Genomic DNA, 9,148 nt, shown 5'->3' with positions numbered 1-9,148 from the left:
GTTTTTGATGACCATCCCCAAAAACTGACCATTAGTTTTTTTCTTTCATTTGGTCTAAATCTGTCAAGGAAAATGTTCAGATTTCATAGACAAAAACAGAACAATATGAGTTTAGCTGTTTCTTGAGAATAAACCAAACATTTTGACATTTTTTCCTGTTTTGTAAAAGTTTTATTCTTTGAAAATTTTCAGATTTTAATCAAAATTTGTTTTTCTTTTAAAACATCCCTCAAAATTTGCTGAAAACAGATTTTTCCACCCAAAATTTCCATTTAGTTGAAAATCAATTTTCCATCAACAAATATATTAATAGAATACTTTCAATCATCTCTGATTATTACCTTCAATATTTGAACCAGAAGGTAATCTGGCAGATAAGAAAAGCTCAGACACTAATGGCTTCTCTTGCAGAATTTTGGGTGGAATTTTCAAGGAGACTAAGAGAATTAAAGTCCCAACTGCCATTGAATTTCCATGGGATTTAGGTGCATAACTCCCTTAAGTTCACGTGGAAAACCAAGCCAAAATTCTTAGAAGACTTGTATTGAAAGAAAAAAAAGAAAGAAAGAAGCCCCAAATCTCTCACCCCCTCACAAAACAACTAAAATTACAAAGCCAAGAAGCTCAGTCCGAGTAAGTGGTTATTCACCCACGAAAGCTCATGCTGCAAAACGTCTGTTAGTCTATAAGGTGCCACAGGATTCTTTGCTGCTTTTACAGATCCAGACTAACACGGCTACCCCTCTGATATAAGAAGCTCAGTGTTAAAGTTAAATTTACAAGAAATCCCAGACTTTTAAAAGTGTTCTCAGGTGTGTGTCATAGGTACTGTACTGCCAAGCTAATGAAGAGTCTCCTGTAGTTCAACTGTCACTGGCACCCATGCCTGATACTACAGTGATGAGAGCAGTAGAAGAACCTAAATAGACTGGACTAGACTAGAATATCATTGGAACACCTGCTCAAAGAACAGACTAGTTGGGTAGGACAAAGATTCATTCCTTTACTTAAAGAAAATGTGTCTACGGGACATGTTCATGGTGGACATGTTTATGTCCATGGGGGGATTTTGTTTTATTAATGACACAGCATTAGTCAAGCTACACTAGGACTGGGTCACACAACATTATTCATCACTATGGTGACTATACAAGAGGAGACCTGGATGGATGTACTATGCCAACCCAGGCCAGCATTTCACAAATGCCTGAAAAATGCTGGTTAGAATAAGGTATATTAGGCAGTTATGGTGGATCCATCTCTAGCTCACCCCTGTCTGTCTTTCAGTAGTGTCTATGGGATCACGTGAAACTGGCAAATAGGGAAGGGAAGAAATCTGTGCTCTAGAGCTGTTATGACTCCTGAGGGTCATTTTATGACACGTGGTGACACAACCATTCATTACATTGCTTAGTGGTTTTGTTACAGCTGGTCAAAACAAACACCAAACCAGGAGCAAGCAAGGATCATCCAATGCTTTTTTCAAAATTTGTTGTTGAAATTCAAATTTTTGTTGTTGCTGAAATGGAATTGTGGAAATCTTTGACCAACTGTAATCGTGATGCTGGGCCTGAAGTGGGGCAGAATTAAGGTACATGTGGCCTGGCCTTCTGTATACCACAGTCCTTTACATTTCACCCAGTAACCCTGTATTTAGCCAAATAACTTTTATTTGGCTAAATCACCTTCCAGAAATGCACCCAGTCTGACTGGACATCAAAAGATGGAAAATCCATCATTTCTCTTTGAGTTTGTTCCAATAGTGAATCATGCACACGGTGAAAAATTTCCAATATGAATTTGTCTGCCTTTAACTTCAGTGAAAATGACAAGGACAAACAAAAATTCATATTAAAGCTAAACCATTTTTGTTTGTTTTGTCACCCAAAATATATGGGAGAAAAAGGAAAAGAAAGAAGGCAAACCACCAATCAACCCCCTTCCAAGGAAACAAAAGAAAACAAAACCAAAATGTTATTGCAAAATTTCCTTTAAAAAAAACAAAAGAAGAAAGGCCAATTCTGGATCCAAATTTTTCACCAGCTCATTCAAGGCCAAAACTTGGTCCACTGATGTCAACACTGCAGGACTGGGACCCCCAGCCCCAGAGAAGAAGATTAAAGGAACAGTGCCATCTTACCGTAATTTCTTGCTCCTGTAGGTTTCAGCTAGGTAGGACCATAAGACATGGGATTAGAAGGGACCCCTGGGTGCTGGCAGCCAGCCCCCTGATATCAGTGGCAACCCCAGCATATTATCCTGTTCATAAATTTATCAAGCTCCATCTTCAAGCTAGTTAGGTTGTTCCCCCCCCACTGCGCTTATTGGAGGCTGTTCCCAAACCTCCCTCCGCTGGTGGTTAGAAACCTTCTCATACCAGCCTCAGTTGATCCATGGGCAGTGTATCCTCACCTGTTCTGGTGTCAACACTGTCCTTTAGCTTCAACACTCTTTGAAAATCCCACTTAATCCCTTTAATTGTCTGGCCTTTAGACACACACTTAAACTGAGTCAGGGCCTTAATCAGAGGCAGCCTGCCACAGCTCTGACGTGGTAATAAAGAAATGACCTATCCAAAGTCACAGGGTAAATTAGCATTGGGGCAGAAGGACCCCATGAGAGGAAGGATAGTCTGGAGGTTAGAGCTGTTGCCTGGGCTGTGGGATTGCTCCTGTTCCACTGACCTTCTGCAAAAGTTACAGGCAAAGAGAAAAACACCTATTGAGGAAAGAAAACGTAGAAAGTCAAATCAGAAATGTACATATCGTTTATTCTACCGCATTGGACAGGAGGAAAAAAAGAAAAGGAAAAAAAGGGCAGGGGGGAGAAAGAACTGAAATTCTGGAATTTGTGCTTTTAACTAAAACCCAGAAACCATGGGGAAAAAAAGTTTTTAGTTTTGGAAAGTTATTAGTTCCCCCCCGGATCCATCTTGTGGATTCGACCCCTCCATTCAGGATCTGTGTTGTGTGTTGTAGAGGCGTGGACTAACCCCTGTGGCACCTCCTGCTGGTCTCTCAGGGAAATTAGCTCATTTTCCAGCCAGGAGCGCCCTCTGCAGGCTGGTGATCTGCTGCCTCTTGGCTCCCATGTCCCTTCCAGGACCCCCTGGCAGTAACCCCTTTCTTTTTGGGTCCCCCCTCCCCGGGAAACCCCCACCCACTATCCCCACCTCGCCTCAGTATATGGCTACTGCCAGTCCTAGTCTAGCCCCCACGCCCTGGGGCAGACTGCAGTATCAGCCTACTCATCACTGGCAAGGTTGGGTTTAGTCCTGCTGTCTTGGCCTACCCTGGGCTGCCTCTTCAACCCCAGTACCTTTTAGCCCAATGCTAGGCCGCGGCCTGGGGCTTTCCAGGCTGGAGCTCCCAGCTCCTCTGCCTCTCCGCAGCCCTGCTCAATCACAGCCCCAGCCACAGCCCTCTCCTGGGCTGTTTTCCACCCGAAGGGCAGGAGCAGGTAACCACCCGCTACATGTGTGGACTCCCATTCACCCTGTCGATTTATCTCATGGGAGTGACTTCAATCCTTTCCTTCTCACTCGCAGACCCAATGGATTCTGCTCGGAGGACCCCCGTGAATCAGTCTTCAGCGGCAATCACCGAGGTTGTCCTTCTTGGTTTCTCCAGCCTTGGCCAGCTGCAGCTGCCCCTCTTCCTCCTCTTCCTCGTGATGTATGTGCTGACACTGCTGGGGAATGCTTTGGTTATCATCATAATCAGGCTGGACCGCCGCCTCCACACACCAATGTACTACTTCCTCAGCCACCTCTCACTGCTGGAGCTGCTTATCACTACCACTGTCACACCCACGATGCTCCTTCTCCTCCTTTACCAGCACAAGACCATCTCCTTCTTGGCCTGTGCCTCCAGAGCTACGTCTACTTCCTGGCAGGCTCAGCTGAAGTTCTTCTGCTGGCCGCCATGTCCGTGGACCGCTACATGGCCATCTGCAACCCACTGCGCTACATGGCCATCATGAGCAGCCGGGTCTGCCTCAGCCTGGTGTTGTCCTGCTGGACGAGCAGCTTCCTCTTCATCTCGACTTCCATGGTGCTCAAGGCCAGGCTACCCTTCTGCAGGCCCAACGCCATCGACCACTTCTTCTGCGACAGTGCCCCCTTGCTGGAGCTGATCTGCGCTGACACTAACCTCCTCCGGGCCCTGGACTTGGCCATCTCATCCTTCCTCCTCCTCAGCTCCGTCTCTGTGACAACGGTGTCCTATCTCTGCATTGTCGCCACAGTGATGAGGATGCCCTCAGTCCAGGGCAGGCAAAAGGCCTTCAGCACCTGCACCTCCCACATCATGGTGGCCTCGCTCTACTATGGCAGCTCCATCTTCATCTACGTCAAGCCGGCTGACAACTCCTCATGAGCTTCAACAAGGCAGCCACGGTGCTGAACACGGTGGTGACGCCCCTGCTCAACCCTGTCATCTACAGCTTCAGGAACAAGGCGGTGAAGGAAGTGCTGAGGGATGGGATGGGCCAGATGGGCGCGGCTCTCCCTAAGAGTGCTTGAAAGCCAGACTCCCCACCACTTGGTGCACCGGGATGGACTCATTCGCAGCATCCCTCATGCAGGGATACACGGGACTGAGGTGGAGAGAAACCAGAAGACATTATGGGAGTTGGCTGAGAATGCAAGAGCATCGAGAAGGAGGATGTGGGCCTTCCTGGAGACGTACAGCTTTGCCATAGGAAGGCAGAGAGAAAGAAACAATAGGAAGAGAAGAGAAGAGAAGAGAAGAGAAGAGAAGAGAAGAGAAGAGAAGAGAGAACTGTCTAGTGTCTTCTAGTGGACTAGATCTAGGGGGACTGGGAGTTTTCAAGGGACTCTAAGGCAGTTGGGTGCTCAAATCCCATTGAAAGACAATGGAATTGGGAGCCTTAGATGCTTGGGGCAGTTAGACACCTAACTTCCTTTGAAAATCAATGGAAACTGGTCACTGAACTCCCCTAGGCCCCCTTGGAAATATCCCAGCTTTGTAGACTAGTTGGTGGCTTGTAGAAGGCCACAATTTAGCTTTATATGGCTCCACATCTCAGTCCCAGGTCCATTTACCCAGGACCGTACCCCAGCTGCTCCTCACACCTAGCAACTGAAGATCAAATAAAGACTCTCCTTGTTCCATTCCCAGGCTCTGAGCCACGGGGAATGTAAGAGGAGAAGACACTGTCATTCGGTATGTCACTATTCCTGGCTCTTTCCCTAGACATCAGCCATGGTGATTAGGGTGATTCTGCATCTCTGCTATTATTTTACTAACCTTTTGGTATGGGAAATAGGCTTGCAACCAAAATCCATTCTGAAAACCCACCTCTGTCATGATGCCCACTGTCCCTCCCGTCTGACACGGGCTAAGCCAAAGCCTGGCTGACGTTTCTTTCTCTTCTAAGTTCTCTTGGTTATGATGTGGCCCCTCAACTTGCCACCCGATCCCTCTCATCTTCCCACTTTGTCCTCTCCAACACCAGAGTGGGATTTTTAAAGAGGCCTAAGGGAGTTAGACACCTAAATCCCAGCCTTTTGATAATCCCGGCCTAGAGTGGGAGATCTTGGAGACAGAGACTATCCTTCTCTGTTACCTGGTAGCTAGTTTGTTCATTTTATCATTCATTGATTAGTGCACGGTGTGATGTTCTGAACAATTTATATGAGATGTCGTATGTAATAATTGTGTGCAAAATAGATTTAAATTTTAGGATTAGAGAAGAATACAACTGATAAATATTTAGGAGTAATGAATATGCATTAGATATATAAGTAAAGCAGGGCTGAAATGCAAGGTCTACGGGCTGAGGCCTGTAAGATTTCAGCTTATCCATACCAGGCCAGAGGCTTAAGAGTGCTTGACATATGTAGGTGACCAAAGAATAACCCTAGGCCAGTAAAGATCACAAGGCTACTGCAAAAATGTGCCAATGGGTGATGCTGCAGAAAATTGACCCCAATGTATTGTTCAAGACCTTAGTATGACATCTTTAAATGCCTCTCTTGACTGCAGGGTGTGTAAATGCTAATTAGGGGCTATGAAAAATGGGGCACCCCAATATTCATGGGGTGGGGACATACGGATAAGGAGAAAAGGGTTGACACCTTCATGCACATACATGGCAGTTAGATGGAGTTAGATGGAGTGAGAATTACGATATAAACGAGCGTTCTCTGGTTGGGAAAACCTGGGGAAGAACCCAAGCAGGGACTAAACCCCTGCTGATGATCAAATGGTGAGAAATCCACCAGAATATCTCTGAGGCTGGGGGTTATGACTTCATTTATAACTTGTGCGTGGGCATTCAAAGATATTATATCTGCCCGGCTAATCATAACCTTACTTGTTACTCTCATGCAATGTACCATACAGACTAGGCTTTGTGCTTGTGAATGCATGTGTGGCCACTGTCCTTGGCCTTCTCGTGTTCCTAGCGTCACTAGATCAGAGACAAAGAGCAGAGGTGATTTTCACTCTGTGGAGCTCCAAACTTAGCCCCCAGAGCCGGCCCCACGGTGGTGCAAGATAACCTCACTCAAGCTAGTCTAAATAAAATAAAAGGCTACTGCCTATTTGTCCAGCACCTAGCACGACACGCCCGGGATCATCAGCTGGAGTTGGTCCTTGCGACCGTCACAGAAATAAATCGATGAAGGAGCTGCTTTTCATGTCCGAGCCACTCCCAGAAGTCCCATCCCCACAGCTGCTGCTGAGTCAAGGGACTCAGTGACATGGCAGAGGTTGAGGGGGTAGGCTGGCCTCTCTTCTCATTCACCCAGCAGGGAACAGCTGAGCTGTGCCTATGAGCTGACACTGCGATAGCCGGAGCAGGTGATGAGCATGGTGGAACAGAACAGTAGGTGTGGGGTCTGAGCCACTGAACGCGTTTCCCTGGATCTGGGCTGTACCAGCGCTGGCTGGAGTATTGAAAGGCGTGTGAGACAGCTAGGGGCTCCACTGAATTTCAATTATGTGCCTAATTCCCTTAGGCCCCGGCCTATGAACATTCTCACACACCTGGGAAGCCAGAGCTTGAACACTGGGCCTTCCACACGTCTGCTTTCACCGCAAGCTCAATGATATTAACACCTAGCTCTTCACTAGCACGTTTCATCAGTAGATCTTATAGTGCTTTACAAAGGAGGTCAGTATCATTGTGCCCATATTACAGATGGGGAAACAGAGGCACCCAGCGGGCCAATGGCAGAGTTGGGGATAGTACCAGGGCTCCCAAGGCCCAGTGCTCTATCCACTGGGCAATGCTGCCTCACAAAGCAGCTCAAGCCTTTTGCACTGATGCTAAAGGAAAACACTGGTGTCTCTGTGCAGTGACGAGTTCTCTATCCACTTCTGGCCATATAAATCCAGGCTAGGGCACAATAGGCCCTCCTTAGCCAGCCCCGAGCCTCCAAGACGAGCACACAGAGGTACCCTGGGGCTCCTTGGCTCAGCTCTCACTGCAGACTCCTGGAGAGGAGGTTCAGTGATTCCAAGGCCAGATGGGATCCGTGATGCTGCTCTACATAATGCTTTATAAAAATATATTTATAAGTGTTAATATAATGTAACTGGAATATGCTTTATGCAAAAGGTCTCTTGTAAGGTATCATTACAAAGCTTATAATCTGCTGAATGTGCTCCTCCTATTTGTATGAACGTATCATTCTTGTATCTGAAACTCGGAATATGAAATATAACTCTGAGGTCCTATTGTAATTATGCAAAGTGTGGGCCATTAATGGTGGTTTGGAATCTTGATGGCTCCCATCAACCAGGACAATTGGTTATAAATGGCTGTTTACTTGTAAGTCTTCCTGTATACTTGTGTGCCAGCAAGTGGGTAAGGAAGTCTTACAGTGACATGTGATCATGTCACCTAAACTGGAATGCATCTTTAACTTGGCACTTTTCTATTGAGAAGGAGGGGTGGGAACCCAGAGAGAGACAAAGGATTCTTGCCTTGTGCCTCAGATATATAAGGGGATGGAACAAAACAAAGCGGCCAGTCATGAAGAAATCCCTAGTTACCACCTGAGCTGGAACTAACAAGGATTGTACCAGGGAAAGGATTGAGCCCTGGCTAGGAAGGAGTCCAGTCTGTGAAAGAAGCATTGGAACATCTCTGAGATTTCATCTGTAATCAGTTCCTTAATGTATTAGGCTTAGATTTGCGTGGGTTTTTGTTTGTTTGTTTTGCTTGGTAACTTACTTTGTTCTGTCTATTATTACTTGAAAGCACTTAAATCCTACTTTCTACACTTAATAAACTCACTTTTATTTATTAATTAACTCAGAGTAAGTGATTAATACCTGGGGGAGCAAACAGCTGTGCATCTCTCTCTATCAGTGTTATAGAGGGTGGGCAAGTTATGAATTTACCCTGTATAAGCTTTATACAGAGTAACACGGATTTATTTGGGATTTGAATCCCATTGGGAACTGGGTGTGTCTGGGTGCTGGAGACAGGAGCACTTGCTAAGCTGTTTTCAGTTAAGTCTGCAGCTTTGGGGACATGGGTCAGACCCTGGGTCTGTGTTGGAGCAGACTGGCATATCTGGCTTAACAAAGCAGGGTTCTGAAGTCCCAAGCCGGCAGGGAGAATGGGCTCAGAGGTAGTCTCAGCACATCAGATGACAGCCCCAAGGAGGGTCTGTGTGACCGAACACTGTCACAGGATCATCTTGTCTGCCCTGCTCTACAGCACAGGCTGGAGAATCCAGCACAGAAGGGCGATGGCCTTCGGCTCACTGTCCCCGCAGGCTGAATTGCATCACGGTGGATAATGTGGCAGGAAGGCTCTCTGGCCCACCCCCAGGGCTCTCAGCAGAACGGTCCCAAGCCAGCGTGCCCGGTGATGGATTTCCTGTCTCTGTGTGGGGCCCTGGGGAGCCAAGCAAGGAATCTGCAGGGTCCTCGCTCGCTGGCTCCCAGCACACTGAAGATAGATTCTCAGCCGGTGTAACCAAGTGTAGCTCCATTGCCTGTGTTACTTTACATCATCTGGGGATCTGGTGCCTGTGGCTCCAATGGAGCTACGGCTGATTGACACCAGCTGGGGGTCTGGTCCATTGCCTTCAACAGAATGACATCCGTTTACACTATTTGGAACGCTGGCCCTTTGTAGCTCTTCAGTCTCTCTGACAGGCCTGCAA

At 46.8% G+C, this 9,148-nt stretch overlaps 1 pseudogene; it reads left to right on the top strand.

Annotated features, from left to right (window-relative positions):
- The first annotated feature begins 1,524 nt into the window (after positions 1-1,524).
- Positions 1,525-4,522, top strand: LOC120393583 (annotated as a pseudogene).
- Positions 4,523-9,148: the final 4,626 nt, after the last annotated feature.

This window comes from Mauremys reevesii, unplaced genomic scaffold (genome assembly GCF_016161935.1).
Source record: "Mauremys reevesii isolate NIE-2019 unplaced genomic scaffold, ASM1616193v1 Contig24, whole genome shotgun sequence".
In the NCBI taxonomy this organism is placed as follows: domain Eukaryota; kingdom Metazoa; phylum Chordata; order Testudines; family Geoemydidae; genus Mauremys; species Mauremys reevesii.
The sequence above is the reverse complement of the archived record's forward strand: the minus strand, read 5'-3'. Positions and strand labels throughout refer to the sequence as shown.